We start from the raw sequence: 25,412 nt of genomic DNA on the forward strand, positions 1-25,412 counted from the left end.
AAGAAAGGTTCAAATCAATTTTCTTGGAAAAATCTGCGATGTTAAATTCGCGACATAATGTCGATGCTATAAATGAAAGATGCCACTTACGATTACTGAATGAATAAATAAGAGAAACAATGAAGATATAAGTAAGTCGTGTATTCCCATTCCTCACCTCAGTCGACCTAAATAGAACACATTTAACGAAAAACGAATACCAAAAAAAGCCTGTCGCGCCAGTGCAGTGGTTTTTTATCCACTGCTGTCACATATCGTGAGCAAATAGCCGGCGTCGCCAGTCCAAGTTGAATTTGTAGCGGGGCCAAGTCGTGTGGAGGTAGAAGGTTGCTCGATTAAGAGAATATTAAGAAATACACTACGCAAGAGAAACATTTTAACGACACTGACCTTCTTCTAATGTGATTACACTTCCAACGCAGTTTCATTAGCAAAAAGGCCTTTTGCGGCTGGGTTCAGCACACTGAAACAAATCTTGTAACTGCCCTCGAAACAAAAATATACTTTATTAAAAATTCTCGTGTCTTTAACCCACCGTCGACGATCTGCGCTGGTATATGTCGCTCTGCAAAATATAATTAAGTATACTACTCGTCTTCTTCAAAGTAGATAAAGAAGCCCATTGCTCCGAAATCTTCTTGGAGAAGATTGTTTTTATCGCTTCTAGTATTTATCTGTATATTTTATTTCTGTGTTTCAGCTTTTCTTTATAAAGTTTCCTTTATATTGTACTTTATTTTTTCACTACATTTTAAAGTCTTATTTTATATTTGTGTTTCTTCGGTAGTTGCAAGATTTTTTTCTGTACGAATAACGTAAGAATTTATTTTTGTTTTTAAATGTCCAATTTGTTATTAAAAATACTTTTGAAATAAAAAAATAGTTTGTTTTAATCATGACAGACCGAATAGTTTAACGCGATTTTTAATGAAGGTACTTGAGATCATTACAGTAGTAATAAAATAGCCATAGTTCATCTTCTATAATATTACGCTCATTTATAATAAACCAAGATTAATTAAAAAGCTTATAAATCATCTTTAAGGATAATAATTATTTTTAGAACATCGGAATGGGAAACAGTGTTTAAACTATTAAGTAATATACTTTGATTATGATCTGGAAGAGCATAATCATGGTATAATCATCAGGAAACAGCAATCCTAATGTTATGTCCTCATAGCGTGGGAAATATGTCTCTTTACCATTGAAGAACGAATAGTCATCCATTTGGGATGCCGTTATATTTAGCATACTGTTATTCTGCAGATCTCTTCTTTAAGTTTCCCAGTTCCTTCCAATTCACTATTGCATTTTGTTTACCAATCTCAGTTGGAGTCTGAGATATTTGTTGCTCCTTTTCAATGTGCATTCCGTTAGCCCCTCGTTATAAAAAAACGGTGGTTTTTTTAAAGGATCACTAAGGTGTTGGAAGCCTTGGTTCTAATACAACAGATGCTGGCTTGTTAAAGATGATATTTTATCTTCAATCTAACAACCAGCAGTTGTCTTTCTATCCTCTCGGTTAGTTTCACAAGGTGGGAAGAAACCTGTTCACGGAGAGGTTAACTGTTTCAAGGAGTATGGGCTTATTAGTAATTTAAATCATTCTGGGACAGTCTTTTTGGACATGACGTTAGAGAAAAACCAAGTCAAAAATGTCTAACGATCATGAGACATCCAATGCATAGTTCTTTACCCACGCGAATGAAACATGACCTATAAAATCGGAATGCACACATGGCTATTGTTTTATTCAAAATTTCGCTTCCGTACATGTTAGACAATTCATCACACTTGTGTCGTAACATATGCATTCTCACTCGCAAGAACATCTTTTGGTATTCCGCAAAATTCTAAAGCACCATCATGTTCTCTTTACCAGAATCATCCCTTTGTTCAAGTGGCCCTGGGCTTCTAATTATACCACGGTGCCAGGGTATTATTCTTCACAGATTTTAGCTACATTCATACGCATTAAGTATGAATACAATGAATGATAATAGTTTGTCATGCATATCTAGAATTAAGCCACCTCTTATCTTCATAGGTTAGCAATAAAGCCACCTTTAAATATCTATAGCAAACAGCCCCCTCCCCTTTTGATGGGAGGTGCTATCCTTGTGAGAAAAACCTACTGTGATAAATCCCTTGGGTGGGGGCGGAATCGAAGTCAAACTTCACGTTCAGTTATATGTTATGTCATGTAAATTCGTTGAACAGATGTGTGTATTTGAAAGCATACAAAAATGTGAGAAGACTCCAAGAATAATAGAAACTGAGCATTAAAGAAACTGAGAATTCTCTTCATTGGAAACAGAAGTGTGTTGACTGAGAGGAATTCTAAACGTTTAGTTTTCCCTCCAGCAAATAAAAAATGTCAAATGCTACTATGAAAGATTAAGGGCAATGCACAATAAGATTTTATTAGTGAAATCAGCTGCAGGAACCGTTTAAAGTTTTGAATTATTTGTTTCGGAATGATTTCATTTATAACATACATTTATAGATCTACCCGTCAGTTTAAATCTCACAAAGTGACCACTAAAAGTGGCATCGCTTCCTCTTAAAATTGCTCAATGCGAAGGCTGGGGCACCTTGAAGTTTCCAGAAGTTATCGACCTCGAATACTCCCAGATGTTGCCTGAGAAATGCTTGTCCTTCTGTCTGTTTCTTCGTTCCTTTTTCCAGTAAAGATGGAGATGAGATGCTTACACTAATTCAAAAATTTTCAATAATGAAGCGTACTTGAAGAAAGTTCTCTGGACTCTTAAAGGACTGGATAATACACGAATCTTGACTGGTATGCTTTGTAAACCTTCAACTGCCCTTTAATATTGAGGACTACTGCAATGCATGGCACGTAACTGCCGTCTTAACTTCTGGCACAATATAATCCAACGTTTAGCTGTAGTAAAGCCATAAATGGTTAATCTGTTACTCTCACAATAATGTTGTAGAACCTCAAATAAACCACACTTCTTACTATTACCGTAATCGCGAAGTACTGAATTACCACTGACATTAACCAAATAAGCATGTCTGAACATCAATCTATCTCCTGAACTGCTTTAACTTGATGAACAGCTCGTATTACATTGACTTACGAGTCAGTCCTCGTATTCTGACTGTAAAGGAATTAAAATAAACTTTATGTGCAGTTAACAGATCTTAACAAAATCGTTCACCATATTTTATGGTTTTCCTGATGTACCTCTTGTATATACGAGTATTTGTGTGAATGATGCCATAATAGAATCAGACAACCCCTCACCCCCGAAAAAATTCTGGTCTGATCTGTTCTGGTTGTTTCATCCCTTAACCCTTAGGGAACAAAACTGCCATAATAAATCAACTTTTTTTTTTTTTTTATTTCCTAACGTGCACCCTTGGCGAAAAAAATTTTTTCTAGTAACCAGAAAGCGATGTCTGCTGTGAATAATCATAAAGAAGTTCTTTAAAGTAAAAACGCACCCTTGAAAGCGCCACTGGATCAGGATTCGTTTTGACCACACTGAGGAAGAAATAATTTGGATTCGTTCGACTTTTTGTTGAAGAGTAACATTTTAAACGATGCTCTTACGTCGAACTTCTTTAGTAATTATATACTTACCAATTCCGATATTACCCATCCCTAAATAATAAAAGAATTATATATATCAGTACTTCTAAAGTCGGCCATCCTGCATCTTGTTGACCACAACTTAAACTTTTATTATTAAAACAACAAGACCATAAACACTCGTTAGTAATCTTTGCACAGTACTCAACTGTACGCATACTACTTTCACCCACTAAACGGATATCGTTTAGTGTCACAGTGGTCAAACACATCGGATCTGTCGGTTGTTTTTCCTCAAACATTCCTTATTGCCATCAATCACTGTAGAAAAAAATTACCTTAATTTTGGTTTTCTGAGAAATTACAGTAACCTCGCAGTTTTCTTGAGAAAACCGGAATTCAGAATTATTCCGCTTAGTCCAAAGTGGTTCGTGCCGTATGATTTTATTTATTACAAAGAACAATATCTAAAGTTCTTATGAACCAGGTACATGATCCACTTTATCTACCGCCGTTATATTCACCATCTTGCGACAAGACTAATACCACACCCCAAGAATGGCGGCACGTGGCCACAAGAGTCCAGATGGCTCACGCGATTTTCTTCTCGTAAATCGATCAAGGAACAGCTACACTATGAGCCAGACTCGACTATCGCGAGAACTAAACAGGATCACTCAGTATGCAGCATGAATTGCTTGCCTTTTTTTAACTCCCCCTCTAAAACAAAACTGAGCAGCTTCTCATTCACTATTATATATTAATATACAGCTTGCAGTGATATGCTAATTATAAGCCTCGAAATCCCATTATGTATGATTAAACGATTACGTTCGCACGGATTTCAAAATTAGAAGTAATGTTGCAAATTATACATCGTTTTAACCCTTAGAAAGACTGATTTATCCGGACACACACAAATAAACACAGCAGTGCCACTAATGAGACATTCCATTATAGTGAACACAATAAATATCAGTTATTAGTCAACGAGCATGTCGAACATACAAAATGTAGAAAGCCTATGAATAAAGCATCCGATATAAGAATGCAGTTTGAGTTCGTGAACACACTAAAAATTAAATTTAAAAATGGTAAATTTTAAGTTAAATGGGAAAAGTATGATATTGAAAACGGGGACACAAATATAATACAGAAAACCTAAAGGAACAAATTAAACCCACTTAAAACTCTAGAAATAAGTGATTATTAGAATCCAGTGACAAGTATCACTTCCTAATTCAAATCAGGAAGCAAATGATTGAAATACAGATGATTCTCGTAATGATGGTTGATGCGTGTGTTAAGCGCCGAGGCAACTAAAGCCATGAGATATCAGTGTATATAACAGAATGTATTCTTCGAGGTTTGTCCATTGGATGGACGAAAAACTTGAGTCTCAGGGAGCAAGAAACCAGCAACTCTGGCCCGAGACCGACTAACATGGCCACTGTGAAAAAGGAAATAATTTTCTTTCCATCGAGAAAGGATTCAAACATTGACATTTTCAGCACCGTGTGGAAGGATGGTGATCCCAATCGATGTGCCAATTTTTCTGAAAGGCCTGCTACGCATGAGACTGGGACAACAATAGTTTCTGGTACTGCATATTCTGGTCAAAAACCAATCTTTGATTCATGATGTCTTCTCTAAAAAGTTGTTTATTGTTAGGTGCAACTGCCAGTCCATACCCTCTGCCAATCCACGTTTTGTGAAACTGTTCCGCCCTACCCCTCAATGCTTGGGTCATTCTAAACAACGTTCGGGATGCCAGCTAACGCCCTCTCGAGACAAGAGACAGGATGATTAAAAATGCTACTTTTTGCCTAGTAGATATCCAGGCTAAACAGTATGAAGAAATTTATCGAAAAAAGCATCCCAGATAGTTCGCGCTTCTGTGTACCAGCGAGGAATCCATTCAAATGCATATTAGCATATCAATGCGCGAGCCTCAAAGGTTGTCAGATCATTCGAGATCTGCTGTACAACCGTGGAACTAGTGGAAAAAGCGAACAAACAAAAGTTCAACTCTTCTAGCAGCACTGTCCAAAAAAAAAAAAAAAAAAGTAATGTCGTACTGCAGAAAATGAGTTCTTCATGTAAGGAAATAAAGTCTTGTAAAAGACCTTTAAACACGAGCAATATTTTCGAAATTGTATTTTGCGGAATATGTCTACTTGTTGCAAAAGGAGAAAAGCAAAAGCAAAGAGATAGTTACGAGAACAAAGGAATATTCTTCTTCGAGAAAGAGATACTTAGTCTCCAGTTATGCAATCTATTATCTCAGAAGAGATAAACATTAGGACATGAATTTAAATTAACAAACTTAGAAGTACACAAAGTAGTTAGCTATCAAAAGCTCTGTCACCTATGGATTTGGAAAGGTTATGCAACTTTAAAAGAGGCTGGGAAATGCCCCGATGAAATAGATAAATGAAGGACACGCGTCTTGCAACTACAGAGAAAAAGGGATTTTTTTCAAGGACAAGTTGTCACACAGGTTTTGCTTCTTTCATCATCTTGCTAATAACTTTAATTTATTCTTTTACGTCATCCCTCGTAAACACTTTGCTGTACTCAGAGTACAGCAAAGTGCTGTAAGACGAACGATTGCGGCATCGAATATAAATCCGATTAGTCGCAGATCTGCGATTCTTTATCGCCTGCCATTAATTTCATAATTACATCTTTACTGCTAACAGTAATAATATTAAGTTACAACTGATGAAACACTCATAACAACACCAATTACAGGGCTCAACACATAATTGGTAAACGAAAAAAAAGGTTCATTTAAAGTATTTACAAAAACATACATTGATTGGTAGAAGACATTATTTCCATCTCACGAGTGGCATGGCTCTTCAATGAATCCGCCTACCTTCTTAAGTCTATGCGACAGGCTATAAACTAAACGATTCTTGAGAAATATATGTTCGGGGAGATTCTCCATAGGTTAGTAACAGAAAATGGAACTTATGGACCAGTTATTTTTAATGTTGCCAGCAAGCAGTGGACAAGCTTTTGTACACTTTTTCGAAGGAGAGTTCCATTACCATTAAGCGTGTATGAACAGAAGATTATGCTTATGCAGAACCTTCTGAACAAGTAAAATCATCCCCATTCTGATTGGTAGGGCGTTTTGATATGATAGAAAAACGAACTACTTATTTGTAGGCCATTGTACTTTATGTAGTTTGCCGTCTTTTAAACATAAGGTAACCGAATAAAAACCTTACCAAGAAATATTTAACTAGGGCCTCATCGAAAGGAATATTTAAATTGAAAGATCTCCAACTTCCTGTTATTAACGCTGCTAATACAGTACTTAAGTTGCTTCCTACGTTTTCGGTCCATTCAAAGCAAATTTTAGAACGCAAATTAAAAGCATACGAGTTTATTCGTCACCTTTCTTTTAAAGGTGACGAATCTTTTATCACACACAGAGAGAACTACTTGTTCTTGGATTTTAGGAACATTAGTGACTAAGGTCATATTGCTCCGTTCATGTTTTCTTTAAATTGTGTGTGTGTTCTGTGGTCAATTTTCTGTTTTCTCGACAAAACAAAAACTTCAGCGATGGGACTCGAACTCAAGTCTCTACCACTCGGTGTGAGGAGGATAGCGATTTTACCAACTGGGCGAGAGAGTCATTAACAGTATTTTACTATTTTAAACTCCTATTAACAGTATTTTACTATTTTTTCCAAATAAGGAGAAATTCATTATGTTCCCTCTGCAACTACCGGAAACACGAAATCTTTTTGTGATTTGACCAAACTGCTTCTCTAGAAGATCATCCTTATAGCATAAGAGTCGGTCTTATCGTGCATTGCTAATGTACTTTATTAGCCATGCTACTAAATTCTTCGCCCTTTTTATAATATACCAAGATCAGGGTTAACCTAATGAAATTGAGTTTAATGGTGTAATTCCTTCCCATCAATAAACTAACGTTGATAAAAGACTGAGAAACGGAGTATTAAGTAATTCCTTTTACAGAAGCATTCTACTACTCAGAGAAAATCCGAGTAGTTGAACTTCGGCCGTAGTGGAAGAGCCTTCCCTTATTACTAAAAATGGAAAAAAAAATGTACATTACAGAAAAATAAAACAAATTCATACCAAACAGCAACGAGGACATGAAGTACCACTCAACTTCTAGTGAATTAACGCTTGACACTCTCGCCGCTGGTACTAGTCATAACTATCCTTCCGCATAGTGAACATTTATGGCTAACTTTGAATCCCATCTAAAAAAGGGAGGAATTTATGGACTTTTTCACAGAGTTGCAAGGTTTTACTCAACCCAGAACCCCAGTTTTCGTGGAGATAACAGGAAACTGACCAACCACAGAATACGAGCACTTTCGCTTAATGCTTTAAAGCAAATAATAAAACAAAAAGGTTCAAACTGAAACGCTTGTCATTCCAATTCTGAACTTCTTTAAGAATTTCTCATTCCAGCTATTTCTCGTATTGACTGCCTAAGTAATCATAATTAAGTATGACGCTTTTTCTTTCCCGGTATAAAGCAATTAATACAACTGGGAACAAAAACATCTCCAAAGTGCAAATATAAGATATTTCGCAAATTTGGCGATGAACTAAAATTCCAAATAGCCTTTAGAGCAGCGGTTAAAAATACTCTGAGAATAAGACGCATCAATGGTGTCTTTCTGAAATCAGAACTTTCAGTGGTTGAAAGGATCGCGTTTGCTAATTATATGAATCACATTTAAGGTACATCTTAAATCATATTTATCTTAAATATACTTCATACAAATCATATTTAAGATACATCGCATAATTTTGAGAGGTTAAGGCATTCCCCCCCCCCATAAAGCCAAAATATAATTAACGTATTACAATTCGAATCACAAATATAAAATTAAAAATCGAACTGCAAAATTTTCCAACTGATGTCCAATTAAAATAAACGGTGTTACCGGATGAAAATAATTTAGAAAAACATCCAGATCAGTTAAGACCACCATTAAACCTTAAGGAAAGACAAATATTATTATTGCTCACTTCATAATTTCTTATACGCAAGCTGATCATTTAATTTACAGAATGGCAGCGCGCCATACAACCACTCAAATTTCGGCGAATTGCCAGTAGATGACGGGAGAGTACATCTCACACTTTGAGGACCTGAAGACGAGCAAGGTTTTATTACTCGAGCTTATGCTAGACGTGGAATGAATTCGAAGCATAAGCCGTGGTCTTATACTTCAAATAAGTAACAGTTACCCATTAGAAATGCCTGTTAGACATGTTATTATTCTCAGTTCAGTACCTCCCCCAGATGTCACCAATTCAAAGCAATTTGGCCTCTCATCGTTAGGCACCCAGAGGTATAAGAATTTACGACCCAGACGCATAAGAATTGAAGTAGTGGGTTAGTTACATAATGAGATATTTGCATAATGGGGGGGGGAGAGAGAGATGATGCCCAATGTATAAAATTCGGTTTATCTTAAAAAATTCAACTCTACATAATGATACAATTGCACTAACAATGTCAGTTTGAATCTTTCATAATTGTGACTTCCTGCGCTAAAGTTTCATTAAAGAAATAAAGCAATTCTTAAAATAGGGTACAGTAATTCTTAAATAAAATAGAGTATTGCCTGCGTACATATTTCCAAAATATTTAAAGACTAAATGCACAAGGCATAATATGATATGGGTTTAAATTAACTATATAATATCGGATAGATACACCATAGTTGATCTATAAATTTAACTACATACGTAGTCATATTATGCCTTGTGCATTTATTATTAATATCAATTTATTTCCGAAGAAATGCCCCTTTACAGCTATAGGACACGAGTTACATACAGGGATTAAATATAAATGACTGACAAATGCATTGTGTACAGAGTCCAGATACAATGCACAGTCTTAAAACAGCCTCTGGTGAAGATACATAAACACAAAGATACAACATAAAAGTACATACAGATACAACAAAGTGTGGATAGAGCGGCATCTCCGAGAGTCCACCTAGAGCATGACGAGGGCATACATGTCTGCAAGAGTGGAAGATCTGTAGGTTTTGTCCTTGCAGAGCTTCTCAACGTCTATGGCTAACCTATTCAATATTTGTAAGGAGTTAAGTAGGAACGTTATCCAGAGAGAACATGCTACGCAGTTTCGATCTGTATGGGAATGCGTTGGTCTGACATCTTTTCCTATCTGGCGATGATATCCCAGATATCAGGTGATCTAAGTTTTCCAGATAGAAGCTGAGAGAGGGTAAGAAGGTTCCTATAGATTATGTGATACCTCCAAGGAAGCATATTAAGATTGGTGATCAGAATAGATTTTGAGCCTGTAGGTGTTAGACCTGCAACGCTATTTAGCCATTTCAAAATCCAGAATTCCAGGGATAGGAACCCTGGAATACTGGATTTTGAAATGGCTATATGGTCCTCTGCACCCTCTATGATGCGGGTGCAGAGGACCATATAGTCGAGGCATATAAAGGAATTGGGATTATGCATTGAAGAATGCATTTGATGATAAGGTGCGGTTATGGAAGTTGGAGATCTCCTGTTTTACTGACCATAAAGCGCATGTTTTTATTCAAGTGGCATTAAAGTGGGGCAAAAAGGTGAGGTCTTTGTCGCAGGTGACACCCAAATCCTAATGTTGGGCGACTTTTTTTTAACTGGGGAGTCCGCTATAATGATGTTCACATCTTTGGTATTTCTCTTCTTGGTGAGAGAGTTGAGGTTTTCTCTTTGTTAATGGAGAGCCCAATCGCATGAAGGTAATTTTCCAGTTCATGTAGCTGTCGGTTGGAGCTCACAGTGATAGGACTGGAGAAACTGGGAGCATTTTGTGACGATGAAGAACTTTGTATATCATCTGCGTACGTGGCAAACGTTGGCATGATTTGCGAGGAAGGGTTCTAATGATGCAGCAGCGAAGAGGGCGACAGAGAAAACACCGCATTGAGGGAGCCCTCTGGGGCAGAGAATGCGGTGATTATGGTTCTGGTTTCTGATGCATAGGGCCCTGGACTGTATCAGTTTAAGGAGAACTAGAATGTGGCCACAGATTTTGAAGTAATTGCACAGTATGGCACATAACGCATGGATGGATAGATTGTTGAGAAACACAATATCCATTTGCTCTTTATTGCTTAAGGTACCTTCAGTTCTGAACAGTGTGTCCATGAGTTCGGTGATCATGGATCATCCAGGTATGGAGGTATGGTGGTTTGTGACCGAACATGTGATGGGTGAGAGCAGGGAGTATGGCTTTTTCCATGATTTTGAGGAAGGTGATCCTATGGCAATTGGTCTGTAGTCGTTATGCGATTTTGGGACAGGAGAAAATGTATTCCAGATGGTAGAGTAAGCTCCTGTTTCGAGGGTGGAGTTGTATGCATCAAGCAGGTCGATGATATATACACCGCATAGTTTAACCATAAAAAAAAGGGAATCCATCTGAGCCAGTGGTGGACTTGTTGGGAACTGTTGATGACCTCAGTAAGACTGGATAAAAAAGCCATTCCTTTGTAATGGCTATTTTATCCAGTGATGTTTGGCTACCTGGTGGATTAACCCAAATAAAGGGATTTAGGCCAGGCAGGGGCTTAGTTTTTAGCCCGTTAGCCGACGCGAGGAAGACGTCAGTAGTCATGGGAGACTGTCGGTCCTTGTTGGTGTAGATTCTTTTCCCAAATTTCATTCTATGGGCAATCCAGTCGTTCTGTGCTATCCTCCGTTTGCTTAGGAAGTGTGCCCGATGTTTTTTTTTTTTTATAGAGCTGTTAGTGTGCTAGATCACGTGTCTTTCGCATTTGCTGTATAGTTTGTTTCATGATGAACGAGAGTTTCGTGTCGCTGGTTTTTCTGATTTGGTAGTTGTTGGCGCATTGGTCTGTAGTCGTTATGCGGCTTCTGTGGCCATATTGCACCTCCCAAGGTTTTTGCAGTACTTTGATCCAAGCCCGAGGCGGGAATCGAACCCGCGACCTTTGGGTTGCCGGGCAGGTACTTTACCCACTCGGCTAGCCCGGTCGGCTCGTGTCGCTGGTAAACCAGTTCTTGGTCCTGAAAGACAGGCGGACGGATTTGAAAGCCCCTTCACGGGAGATTTCTTCTAACAAGTTAGCTAGATTGGTAAGAATTTCATCAGGATGGCTAGCAGCAATTTTATTCCAGTCTGTAGCTCTTAGTCTGTTGTTGTTTGGTTTTTAGGAGCATTAGCAACTAAGTCATATTGCTCTGGGTATATGCGGTGGTCATTCCCTGACCTTTCCGCATCCTCCGTATTTGGTGGCTCACGGGCTCGAACCCCGGTCTAATCAAGAAGAGTGTGCTACGCACTGCTGCTCCTGCCCACCTGGCTACGGAGGCTTTGTAGGATGATTTGAGGTTGCATATATTTTAATGAGATCTTGAATTGGGATTCTTTATGGTCATATTGGTCAAGTTGTCGGAGAGAACATAGGCTTTCGCAATGAAAGGCAATTGCGTCGTGATCTGATGCGAACCTAAAAATCGGCGTTGTGAGAGTGAGATGGTCGAGGTTATGGAATAAGAGGTCGAGGTTTTTATGACGTCTGTAGGTTGCGTATGGGTTAGTTTAAGGCCAAGAGATGAGGAGTTTTAGGAGACTTCAATAAGCCCTCCCCAAGACAAGAAGCTGAGGGCTTGTTGAAGTCTCCTAAAACAAAGGCGAGCATGTGAGGCTTGAGCTGGTTATAATCCAGGTAGTTAGCTGCTCATCTCTTGTGTCGGGATTATGGTCAGGAGGCAAATATACAGCTACAACCTGAATCCTCACTTCTTGGACTTTAAAAATTACAGAAATGGCTTTAAATGCAGGGTAGTCGGTGGGTTGTGCACGCACAAGGTGGTGGATGTCTTTGTATATGATGGAGACTCCACCTCCACGTCTCTGCCATTGCAAATATTTCCGTATCGGTGGGGAGTGGCCATGTGAGTAAGTTGTCTTCCGTGGTTCAGCCAAATATTTTCTGGATACAGATTAAATCATATTCATCGAGCTGGAGGGGGATTGCGAAAGGGCTAATTTTTTGACAATACTGCGCACATTTTGCGATAAGAAAAAAACCTCTATCCACACCCCACCCTGAATGTGGGGTGTGGATAGAGGTTTTTTTGGAATAGGCAATTGTAGAGGACGAGTTAGTAGGGATTGCTGGTGGGATGGCCGTTTTTCCTTCAGAGAAAAGTCTGATAAGAATGCCTGGGGGCCAGAAGTTGGGATCCAGAACTTTTTCGTAGGCAGAAAGTGAACACCTTACTAGAAATGAGGAGTAGCCTGTTTGCCTAATTTTAAGCTGTTTTACTTCAACGGGGATATTGTGTTCCACAAGAAACATTTCCTTCGCGGATTCAGGGCTTGGTGAGGGTCCAAACCGGAAGGCAAAAATCTTGGTCCTGGAAAAGGCAACAGAGATGTTATATTTCTCTGCAAGCGTCTGTTTACTGCGGTGAGTCTTTAATAATTGCGTGTTTGTTAGTGTTGTTGTAATCCTTTGGTTGCCTTCCAGTGTGGAGAAAGTGAGGTAGGACTCTTGCTTCTCGATACACATCTCTGGTTAGTAATCCTCGGTTCAGTAGCATGGTCATGTCTGTTTTGTTGTAGAACATCTTCGTTTCTTTCGTGAGACTGTCAACTTATTAGTGTGGTTCACTACGTGGTTGACTCCGGTTACTTCCTGTAGCCGTTTGTCGCTTGGTTTTCTTTTCTTCTTCTCATCTCGACTCAAGTGATTTCAGGAAGTGGCAATAACCTGATTTGATTAGGAGAGTTTCGAGGGCGCTTTCATTTTCTTTAGTAATCCTATTGGGATTCTTATCGTGTATCTTTCCGTTTTGAGTAGGCAGTTAGTTGGCCAAACTCCTGGGGTGTTGTTTGAGTGGCTGCATCTCGTTTTGTGACTACGCTGCGGTCATTAGTGCAGCGACACGGTTCAGTACATATTTCTTGTAAGGTCATTAAAAAAGCAGAGGTGGCCAACAAGTCGATCACGGCTTTAATTTCGGTCAATCACGACGAATTGATTCTAATAATAGAATAATAGATTCTCCTTTCGAAAATATTAAGAACAAAAATGAAATTTAAAAGTGCCCTTCATGATCTGCAATTGTCTTGAAATACTGTGATGCAACGCACCGAAAAAATTAGTAAAAATGTGAGCGAACAATTGCGTGCTTATATATCGCTAATTGTGTGTCCTTTTCTTTACAACTACATGAATCTATAGACGTCAGTGATATAGCTCAATTGCTCGTTTTGCTTCGTATGGTTTTCGATGATTCTGCCACCAGAGAAGAACTGCTGGATATAGTTTCGTTAAAAGAAAGAACTAGAGGTCTTGATATATTTAACGCATTCAAAACTTTTATTGAAAAAAATTAAATTACCACTATTTAAGCTCGTATCAATAACAACAGATGGAACTAAAGCAATGACGGGGCATCTTAACTGATTCATCGCATTGTGCCAAAAGGATGAATTCCCAGATTTGAGTTACCACTGTCATCCATCAACAAGCGTTAGCCAGCAAAAGATTAAATACTAAAAGTGTTATGGACATAGCTTTTAAAATCGTGAATTCCATCAGAGGACAATCTCTTCAAAGGAGACTTTTCAAAATGCACTCCATGAAAATTAACCAGATCTGATACTACATGCAGGTGGCTGAGTCGGAGTAAGTTTCTACAGAGATTTCGAAATATGCTGAATGAAATTAAAAAATTTGTTGATCAAAGGGGAGATGATTATCGGCGGTTACAAGATACGAGGGGGTTGCGTGATCTAGCTTTTTTGGCAGATTTTACCAGTAAATTAAGCGATCTGAATTTGGAATTACAAGGAAAAAATAAAAATGTGGGTGAAATGATTAGTAGCATTTCTGCATATAAATATCAATTTTTGGCAAAAAAATTAATTTTTCAAATATGCAAGATCATTTGCAAAAAGTTCTGTTTTTTTTAATAGTGAGAAATGTGTTTCTTGAGAAAAGTTGTGGATGATTTTGAAACCAAATTCCTCCTCTATTAGAGAAACCAGATTCAGTGATTTTAAAACAATTGAAGACGCTGTTCAATTTATTTCTTATCCATTTAATGTCGACTTAGATATGAAACAAATTGCAGAAAAAATTGCCGAGATTTTTCACATGGAGAAAATATTACTTGAAAATGAAATTATTACATTGCGAAACGATATCTTCCTGAAAGCCAGATCATCAGAAAAAGAGTTTTGGAAATATGTTTGCCGAGAAAAGTACCCAAATGTAAAAAAAAACGCAGTAAACTTTTAAATTACTATTTTGGTTCCACATATCTATGTGAATCGGCCTTTTCGTATTTGAAACAAAGACTGACTTCAATACAGACGATTCTTTCAGTGCCGTACCAAGGTATTTTCGCAACTCGGGCAGAAAGATTTTTCGGCGCCCCCTTTACTAAGGACATATACAAATATTTTTTTTTTCATGTTTTTTTAAAATTTGGCGCCCCTTAAAGAATGGCGACTCAGGCAATACCCTGCTAGCCCGTGCCTTAATCCGGCACTGGATTCTTTACGGTTGGCCTTATCACAGTACATCCCCGATTTTGAAAGTTTGGCAGATGACATTAAGACAAAACTTCACATAAATTAAAAACGTATGAATTTAAAATAAGAATTCTGAATTGCATTTAATTTTAAAATTTATAAACAACATTTCAATATGTGTTGATTGACTTTTTTAACCATGGCAATGAAATTCTTGAGATGGTAGATAGCGGCACATTTTGAAGGAAAAAAAAGTAGATCGCATCACAAACTAAGTGGACACCCCTGAAATACAGTATCATTCTGTTCACCATTTGGCATCTCTCACATTGTGGAATTAACTTCGCGCACTCTGATGGCACGTTTGCATTAACAGGGTACCTACCCACTCACCGATGAGTAAGCCAACAAGCTTCGAAACGCGTCTGGGCGGTGGTTCCCACTGAGAATTAATAACAGTAGTCTCCTCTATTAGAGAAACGTTATTTATTCGAAATAGTGCAATACCTGGTACAGTATCTCGTTGTGAAGGTAGCCACAATATGAGAAAATTAAACGATGCCTTTACACTACGTATGTAGTTCAATTTATGGGTAAACTATGGTGTATCTACACCAATATTATATATTTCCAAAGTGAATATTACTTCTTAAAAGACTGGATAAAAATTCTGTAACGAATAAATACAAAGCAGTATTTCAATGGCAATTGTTATTGGGAGCCGACTTTCTCTATGAATGAATTACATGAGATTCAAGTACTGTATAAAGCATGACCTGGGAATAGCCAACGAGTAGAACCAGATCTCTCTTCTTCGCCCTTTCGAAATGGGCAGGTGGACTTCCCCACTTCAGTATCAGCCGTGGGATTTTACCATTCACGTGATAATCAGTTCCCTTCCACTGCATTCCATTAATAAAAGCCCACGATGTGGTTTTACAAATGCTGCTAAGTTTATACAACTAGGGCCGTTTACATGAAATTTAGTACTTAATCAGAGGCTACGAAAAAGTTTGATAATTACTGCTCGCTTCCGTATCTGACGATTTGTCATTGATCTTCTATGGAAACTCCCATGTCTAATTGAAAAGAAATGCAAAAACTTTGTTATGCAGTAGTTGTTAAGCTGGATATTCAAAAGTTCTCTCTCTCTCTTCGACAAGACTCCCCTTTCGATAAGAGTCAGTAATATGCCCATTCCGCTGGTGGCCACTACTTTGTTTCTTGGCTTACTTAACATTAGGCAATCGTCTAATATTCAACAATCCAGAACATACCTAACCGAGAAGTCCTTTTCATCAAAACTCATGAGAATATCTAGGCAATGGTGGGCGCTGACTCATCGTACCATGAATATCTCGTACAAGACAGTTATTCTTCTAATCGTACGTGGCAGCGGCCTCGTTTTCGAGAGCCAAGCCATTAACCTTTCAAAGAAAACTAGGATCATTACAAAGATGTTTTCTGCTAGCTTTAAACCGTGTCTGCAGAACAGTATCCACTCCTGCTCTTCAAGTAATTTCTGGCTCCATCCCTCTAGGCTGCACGTAATTTACAGAGGTGTTTCCATATGAGAAATAAGATTGCTACAACCCCACTTTCGAACGATACAGTTAAGCGTCGTTGACAGCATGTTCAGTGATATCGAAGCTCAACTCATTTCGCGTCTGAAAAAAAAAATCTCTTCAGTTAGTTGAATCCTTAGATATTTCAAACAGTGCCATTTTAATGGGATACGTCTGATTTATCTATGAAGAGGAAATAGCTGAGGATGTTCGAATGGTTTGTAGCATGCCAACAAAAACAACAAGCTCAGAAATATTCAGCGTTATAAATTATTACTTTTTCAAATAAGGGCCTAGTTTGTAAATTCCTCGTTGGTCTTTGTACAGATGGCGTTGCTGCAATGACAGGCTCGCATTCAGGAGTCGCTGCCAAAAGTTCGAAGTTGCACTTGACGATTTTCAAGCAACAAATTGCATGATACATTGCGAACAAATTGCAGGTAAAGTAATGGTCCCAGAACTGTCTCATGAGTTATCTGACTATATTGAAGTACTGAATTACATTAAAGCCAATACATTAAATAAATAGCCGATTATGTGATAAGATGGGTAGAACATGACTAGTTTGTTACATACAGGTTAGATGATTGTCGGTGGAAAAATGTTATCTCGTATCTTTGAACTCAGAAGAAATAGGAGTACCTTGGTTCTAAATAAATCAAAGCTGGCAGAGTTGTTAAATAACACAAATTGGCATATTTGACAGCTATTTCTTCACTTCTTAATGAACTAACTTGGCAATTACAATTTCCAAATGCTTCAATCTTCCACCTTGAAAATACGACAGAAGCATTTAAAACTAGGGTAGATGGAGTATTTGATATTTTCATTGTTTTTTGAAAGTTGTAGACAAAAGAGAGTCTAGCGTTAACAGTATTGCCAAGCTTGTTTCCGAGCATTTAGATAAATTGTACACGCCTTTCAATATTTTACATCTAATGACGATACTAGAATTGGTTTTCTGTGGGTACTAGATCCGTTCATTCTGAGTGCGAAACAATTATTTGTTTCGCACTCACTTTCAGAACAAGATAGCGTCGGTAAATTAACAAGTGATCCAACGTTGAAAGCTTTATTTAAGGGTTTGCCTTTGGTAACATTCTGGATTAAAATCAAACGACAATATGGACAACTTGGTGAGAAAGCTGTTAAAAAACCCGTACTATTTCCTTCAACATATCTTTGAGAGACAGGTTTCTCTGTCACAGCAACTGTAATAAGTAAATAAAGAAACCACTTGAGCCTACACGTCAACTTGCCGTTTCTTGCATTACGGCAAGAATTGATACTCTTTTATCAATGAGGTACAACCCCAGGTTTCTCATTAATGAAAAATTGTAATTATAGTTTGTTTTTCATTAATAACTCATGCACCAACATTAAACATTAAGTTATTACAATTATTAAATCCTTAAAAATATCTACCAATCATTATAGTACTACTCGTACTTATAAATGTAGAAAGAAAGAAATCAATTAGAAAAGTGAGGTTTTTCTTTATACTATGGTGGGACCAGCGGTTCTTGAGGAGGTGGTAGGTGGGACGAAAGAGGCAAAAGGTTGAAGATAAGCATCTGCTATATTACAGCCCGATTTATGAAGTTCTGGGACAACGACTGAATTTATCACACACATTTCATACAGGTCAGGAGCACTAATTCATTGAAAAAACAACTGTGTTACAGCATTTATGATTACGCCAAAGTTTTATTTACTCGGCAGAAGTCGATCTTGAGTCAGTCCTCAGACAACTTAATGGTTATAACTGATTAGGAAAAACCTGCTGAGCGGTTATCCAGGGATGGTATAGTCACAGTTTGGCTATAAGTAAATTTCCTTTAAAAAAAAGTTTCCTGATATTTTTAACTGTTAATGAGCTGACCTTTATAATGCTATGCAATTATGGTTCCACAGCCCTTGGCACTCTCCTTCCTGTTCCCTTTTTTATTTCTTATTCTATTTACGTCTCCATCTTTATCCTTTCCATTATTACATTTTATTTTATTTATACTTTTTATGCTGGCCTCACATTTGGAGAGGGATCTATGTGGCTCTGTTTCAGCATTTTACTTTATTTTCTCAAGTTTTTCTAATGTTTTATTTTTTATTCATACTCTCCTATTTATATTAATATTATTTTTATTTTGTTGTATTCTAGTATTAATTTTCTTTCCCCTGGTTCCGCATTCACATGCGTTTGGCTTCTAGTGGATGCGGGATTTTTAGATTAGTCCTTTTGTACTGGTCAGTACGTTCGCGACCCGCCTCCTCGTGACAAGGACAGGTACTAGGAAGCAGCTTTCCTCGTGATTGCCGTTTCCTAGTAGAAAAGTGGCAAAGAAGCAACTTAAAAACCCACACACACACTAATTTCTGGCCATTTTACAGGACTCTGTAATTATCACAGCGTACCAAGGCCGAGTTGGACCGAGTTGATATGAGACATATCACATGTCCAAAACAATCAACCAATCGCTCCTCAGATTTTGCGCTCTCAATGATCAATTCGAAATTCCGTTTTCAAGATACCTACAGATAAACGAAATCCAGTTTCTTCTTTCATGTAAGCTTCTTGCTACACTACGTATATGGATGGACAAAAGTTATTCCGTATTGCATCTCCTGATCGCCACTTCTGATGTTCTTGTTACTGTCAAAAATAGTGTTATTACGAGATGAACCCGAGTTTTGCTATTCCAGAATACTGAAAAGGATAAGAAAATATTTGCTCGTTTGTAACTATCACAATGTACTCTATTTTTGCACAATTACACATATGTAACAAATAAATACGGTTTGTTTTTATTCTACTTGACCGCATTCTGCACGTAAAAGTTAATGAATGCCTAAGAAAGAAATTTAAACCGTTGGATAGTTTTGAATTGTTTGCATTTTTTGCCTAACGACCGCCAGGTCTATGGACATGACGTAATTTCCGTAGAATGTGTTGTTAATAACCACCCAATTTGTCATTTCCTGGTTAAGAAATCTTACAAACTTTAAAAAAAGGTGTGGGAAAAATATGAGACATTAAGGGTCGCGATATTCATATATTATTAATAAACATGCCCTCAGTTTCTAAGCTGGTTTCAATTCGCAAAAAATGCTGCTTGATGCTTGTAATTATTGGCAAATTTCAAAAAGTCTCAAGTAAACTGCGACAGCTCTCCACACAATACTGGGTTTAATTTGGGGTTCTTGGTGGTGTTTAACCCTTTACCATTCTCCTGTTGATTTTATTAATCGTTGGTCAATTTCATGTTTTTTCTTAAACAATGAATTTTTGCTTTTATTTTAAGAATCCTTTGATAACAGCTAGCGTAGTTATACAGTTCATATTTCCCATTAATATATCTGAGATTTCTTAACAGGGAAACGACAAACTGGGTGGTTATTAACAACACATTCTATGGAAATTACGTCATTTGTTTATGATATATATAAGTGGTTTATGATAGATATTAATAATTCGTAATGAATTTCCCATTAAATTATGTTGCTTGATGTTCATGGATTATAAATCTGATCCCAAAAAGTTATTTTAAACAAATTTCCGGTTTAAAATTCGTTTTCGAGCGTTTTGGCATTTATCTAACTCCATACCGGCTCCGAAAATAGAGAATTTCATAATTAAAAATTCCATATTATATTTATATAAAAGAGGCGGTTTTATCCTATTTCGGACATAACAAATTGCAAGCGTAAATAATTCACAGGTATTAAAAACTCAAGTTTCAGACGTTCTTATTTTGAGGCGACCAAGGGCCAGTAAGCCTCTTACGAAACTCATCAGTCCTTGGTCACTTCGCGACCATCATATTCGAGTAACAATAACAGTCTCTCCCCCCACCCAAAAATAAAACCTGACTGGGATTCTTCCATTTCGTTTTGCTACTTCTTCCCATACTCATCATGGCTGAAAAATATTTTTTTAGAAAGCCAACCTTCTAATGTACCAATCGTAGGTCTAGTTTGCAATGAATTCTCACAATCAGATAAATGAAGTGAGAACTCTCCATATTCTGATAACCAAACCCAAACTTCAAAGTTCCTTCCTTAAGGTGTCAAACAATTATAACTGGACAATTTGATGCTATGAAAATAAAGCATATTACACAATTAGAATAAAGTCATTTAAGAAAACAGCTAATCAAACGAAAACCCACTTATACCATGTCTTCAAATAAGTTCGTGCTTGTTTTTAAAAAAAAAAACAAAAAACCCAACGCTAAATTAGCCATTAATTTAAGACAAATGTGTTTATTCTTGGTATCCAGTATAAAAGATGTTTTACATATTGATTACGAACAAAGTTCTAAATAACTCAAAAATGTCACTCTTCGTATTATAACAATTCCTTCTAACTTTAACACCGATTTAACGTGATTGCTTAATACGATAAAATTTCTTCGTAATCTCATTTCTGTGATTATCTTCTTACCACACACGGTCAAAAGAAGAGTGTCGTAATGATTTTCACAAGGGAATGCATGACACTTTGGGTACTCGACAGTAAACACTTGAGTCCGGCATACATTAACCTTTAGCATTTTCTGTAATGAGAGTAGTTAATACAGCGGCATCTGCCAACTGTCCTCTCCTGCTGCCCGATACGGGACTACCACATGTCAACTGAAATGATTATTTTTTTTATCCCCCACGTTTGCAAAAACAATCTACCTGCTCGCACTCTGCGCTTCTAATAGCTTCCTCCATGTTTTCTATGCCTTGGCTACACCACCTGACTAACCCATTCGCTAATGTCTCGTACAAGCGACAGCCGATTTCTTCTAGACGTCAAAGCTACTTTTCTCTCCTTGGCCAAGGTAAAATAAGAGTAATATTAGAAAGTTTTCGCATCTTTCGGATGTACTATCGCACGACCCCTCAGAAAAAGAGGAGTCATGCGATAAACAAATGACGTTCTTATTGAAATGCGAAAATAGTTAGCAGAATTCGTAAACTCCATCCTAAAAGGAATGCTCAGCAGTTCTGAAGGTCACGGATTCAATTTATGTTCAAAAATAAGAGACGGAAACAAAATAATCTATAACAATTCGTGTCTATTAAATGTCAGGCGTTAATTGATTATTATTTTTCTCGAAAGACGCTTTTCAAATACGCGAAGTAAAATAAACTGCCCAGTGCGACTTCCCCATTCAACATTCATTTTTAATTTCGTTCAGATTTTTAACAAGTGCTGTTATCCTAAGGACCAAAAAAAAAAAAAGTAGTAAGAAACAATGACTTCATAAAACACCTTAAACAGTGAATCGATACCAAAAATGGCTCAGTGCCAGTTGATGAACTTACTCTCTTCTTTATGGCGCAAGCCTTTTCCATACACAAACTGTCTTCAAACAGAAATACGACAATTTCGATGTGCCACGACTAAGAAAATGAAAACGTTGCTAATAATAATAAATTGCTGCTTCGAGTAAGTCCGGTTAGTGCATGCATTCTTTCTCTGATATTCTATCTCACAGAAATACCGTTGTCCCTCGCTAGATCAATAATTCTCGAAAGCACGTCTGCCCTAACTGCGGAACTAAACATGGCACATACAGCAGATAAATATCGAACGGCTTTTCTTACCAGTGAAGGTCAGGAGGACTGCAGGAAATAAGTCTTTACTTCCACTCTTTATCCACACAGATGCAAAATTCCAATATTTCCACCGCTATAGCACTGCATCTATGGAGTGACCTGCATTTTACTGGCCACACTGTTCCATAACCACACTACTCGACAGACGACGATCGTTAGAACAATATTCTGATTCATGTAACTGTACCGACGGTAGCGACTCCTAACGGGATCGAGGAAGATGGGATTATACAAATAAATAAGTCTATCATTGGCTACATGTTCCTGCTGTTTTTCGATAACAAACGGACTGATTATAACTCGGAAACGCTCAAAATCAAACATTTTGGCTTTTTATAGAATGAAAACAATTACATCATGCAGTGCGCTCACATAAAAAATGCGGAACACGTTCAGAGAAATATCGTGCCTTTGCCAAACAAAATAAAAGTTTCCCCTCGATGATTTTCTTAAAATTTCTTTTCGAAGCTTTATTTCACCGAAATTAAGAAAAAATTTAATTGTTTATGAGACGCAAAACTAGTTCATCATATACGCACAGTTTTGGAAATAATGAAACGATAGCATAAAATTAAGAGAAATGGAACTTAAGTCTCTTTTACTGATAGTGTACACTATTTCAACAAAAGTATCCTAGTACTTTTCTAGTAATATCACGCATTCCTTAATGAATGTGAAAAGCGTTCAATATACACGTGTTTGTTGGTTTTAGCGCCAAAGCAACAGAGGCTATGAGGTGTATAATTTGTGTAAATCGACTGTATTCTATAGCCAGTTCGTTTGTTTTGCTAGATGAAAATACAATTTCCACGAAAGGAGGGCAACTGTAAAACTGTCACGATACGAAAAAACCTATAAAAATTTCCCTATCTTAATTCGAATACAGGTTTTTTGCAGTGTGGAAGGATGGCTAAAGGAAAGCGACTCTGATGGCACATATAAACGGACATATTTATTTATGCAGGTAGTTCTGACCACATGGAAGTGCCCCCCACACATCTAGTTCAGGCCATCAGAGCGGGCCAGTCCATTGGTGACAGAATATTCTCCTCAGACCAAGCAATAGCAAACCGAGCTTTGTGACAGAATGCTGTCCACTTGAAAATCGTATGATCCTTCGCCAAAAAATTACATCAATGTTGGAGAGACGGCTTTATCGTTCATAACAAAATATCCTTCTTTCTGCCACTCACAATAATCTTCATTTTAACACCACACCAAAGGGAGCAACACAAGACCACTGCCATCACCGCTCTTCACAGCTGGGACTCTACAGTCCTCTTGATACATGTTTTCTGGGTTTACCACACACCGAAATTCTTTTTTCCCGTGAAGACAGCGTATATGAATTTATACGCTGTATTCACGGGAAAATCCAGTCCTCTAGAAAGAGAGAGAGAGAGCAATTCCTTCGAAAATGATACCACACAGCACACTTTTCAACTGAACTCCATGCGGCATGCCTATTCACCGGACATGGCGCCATCAATGCCAAACTTTTCCTTTTGGGAATTGAAGAGGACCCTACCTGTGTCTGCGGCGGTTTGGATAGCTGGCAACACCTAATATACGATTGCCAGCTTTAGGACGACCTCCGCAACACCCTAATAACAAAAATCCTATATTGTCCCAGAGGACAGGAGCACAATAATACTGGATACAAAAGAGGAGTACCTGTACCTACTTTCTCCTATTACACTCAAAGCTCATCGCAAGAAGACGGATGCTCACTGCGATGGATCGAAACTGAACCCTACACATGACAACCAGGAACGACAACTGAACATGTCTAACAAATGACAAGAAGTGCGTAATGGATTATAAACCTCCAAAACTGGACGGCACGAACCCAGACTACCACACTACCACACCTGTACTACCAACCCACAGGCGCTCTGCGCCAATGTACGCAAAACAACCTGCGAGGTTAATATGAACAGACACAGCTCCTCGCTGGCGAACCTGTGGGCTAGCACAACGAGTGCAAGCAAAGCAGACAAACCTGATCAGGAAGAAATACCAGCTAACGGCACGAACTGAGAAAGGGACTGGACCGTAACTGGAACCAGCAAATTCCACCGAACTGGCCACAGATCAGCAACCCTGGCAACAGCCGGAAACCCTCTGTGACAAAGGCACAAAGAATAAGGAAAAGACAGTTTTTTTTCTCCTGCCTCCTGAAATCTTAGCAGACAACTATCATTCCCGGATGCAACTTGGCCCTGAAGGAACCTGATCACTGCACTTGATATGGATCCCGGAATTGACACCTCTACTATTTGTACAGGAGTTGATCAACAGTGACAAACCACCGGACTTGACATTTATCAACACAGGACTTCACTGACTTGATTGAGCTGGACGGGACCTAGTCCTATGAGTGATATCCCAAATGGGAACACTAATACAACAGACAGAAGACCAACTGCAGCTTGCGCTCCCTTGCGTGGTCCTATCTTTTCTCCTCTTCCCCCAGCGGAAGGAGGGAAAGGATAGTCTTCTCCGTCCCCTCCCATCCACGCCACTCCTTTCTTCACCTGGTGGGGCATGGGCCTGCCCCACTGATTATGTGGGGTCGTCTTCTCTATCCTCCCCATATCTTTCCCCCCAGCCTTCCGTCTCCTCTCCCAATCTACCTAATACGCTAGCGTATACCCCATATAAGTTGCAAAAATTTAATAACGACGAAATTTAATTGCGTTCACAATAAACTCATTTGGCTTTTCTACTTAATTGTCTTAACCCCCACCGAGTGAGATTTTTTTTTCTTTTTAGGTTAATCCTAGCCAATGAAATCTCAGGAAAGTAGGTGGCAGGACCTGCCAGACAAAGTAAAACTTAAATTGCTGGGTACCTGGTCTGCCTCCAAGGGGCCAAGTGTGGATAATGTTGGGGTCCAGCGGCTAAATGGCCAGATGAACAACGATATACAACACTATACATACACAATATCACATTTAAACCTTTTGCAGTGAACTGTATTACACCCACAATGAAAGCAACGCGGAGATGGGGGAAACCCCTGGAGCCGTTTGACACGAACACCCTTTACACTTTACATCACCTGTCACTATTCATGGACGGCACACCTTGTCAACAGAACATCTATTAATGAAAA

At 38.1% G+C, this 25,412-nt stretch overlaps 1 protein-coding gene across 2 annotated transcripts in view; it reads right to left on the reverse strand.

Annotated features, from left to right (window-relative positions):
- The window catches only part of LOC150084527 (junctional adhesion molecule 2A-like), a 204,347-nt gene extending 181,843 nt beyond the window's left edge, over positions 1-22,504 (reverse strand). For both annotated transcript variants that reach the window (XM_090375291.1, XM_090375290.1), the window contains exon 1: positions 22,283-22,504. The gene's annotated coding sequence lies outside the window, so the exon portion shown is untranslated. The remainder of the gene's footprint in view (positions 1-22,282) is intronic.
- Positions 22,505-25,412: the final 2,908 nt, after the last annotated feature.

The sequence above is a fragment of the Mastigoproctus giganteus genome, chromosome 6 (assembly GCF_048544385.1).
Source record: "Mastigoproctus giganteus isolate SK-2022 chromosome 6, ASM4854438v1, whole genome shotgun sequence".
Classification (NCBI taxonomy): Eukaryota; Metazoa; Arthropoda; class Arachnida; order Uropygi; family Thelyphonidae; genus Mastigoproctus; species Mastigoproctus giganteus.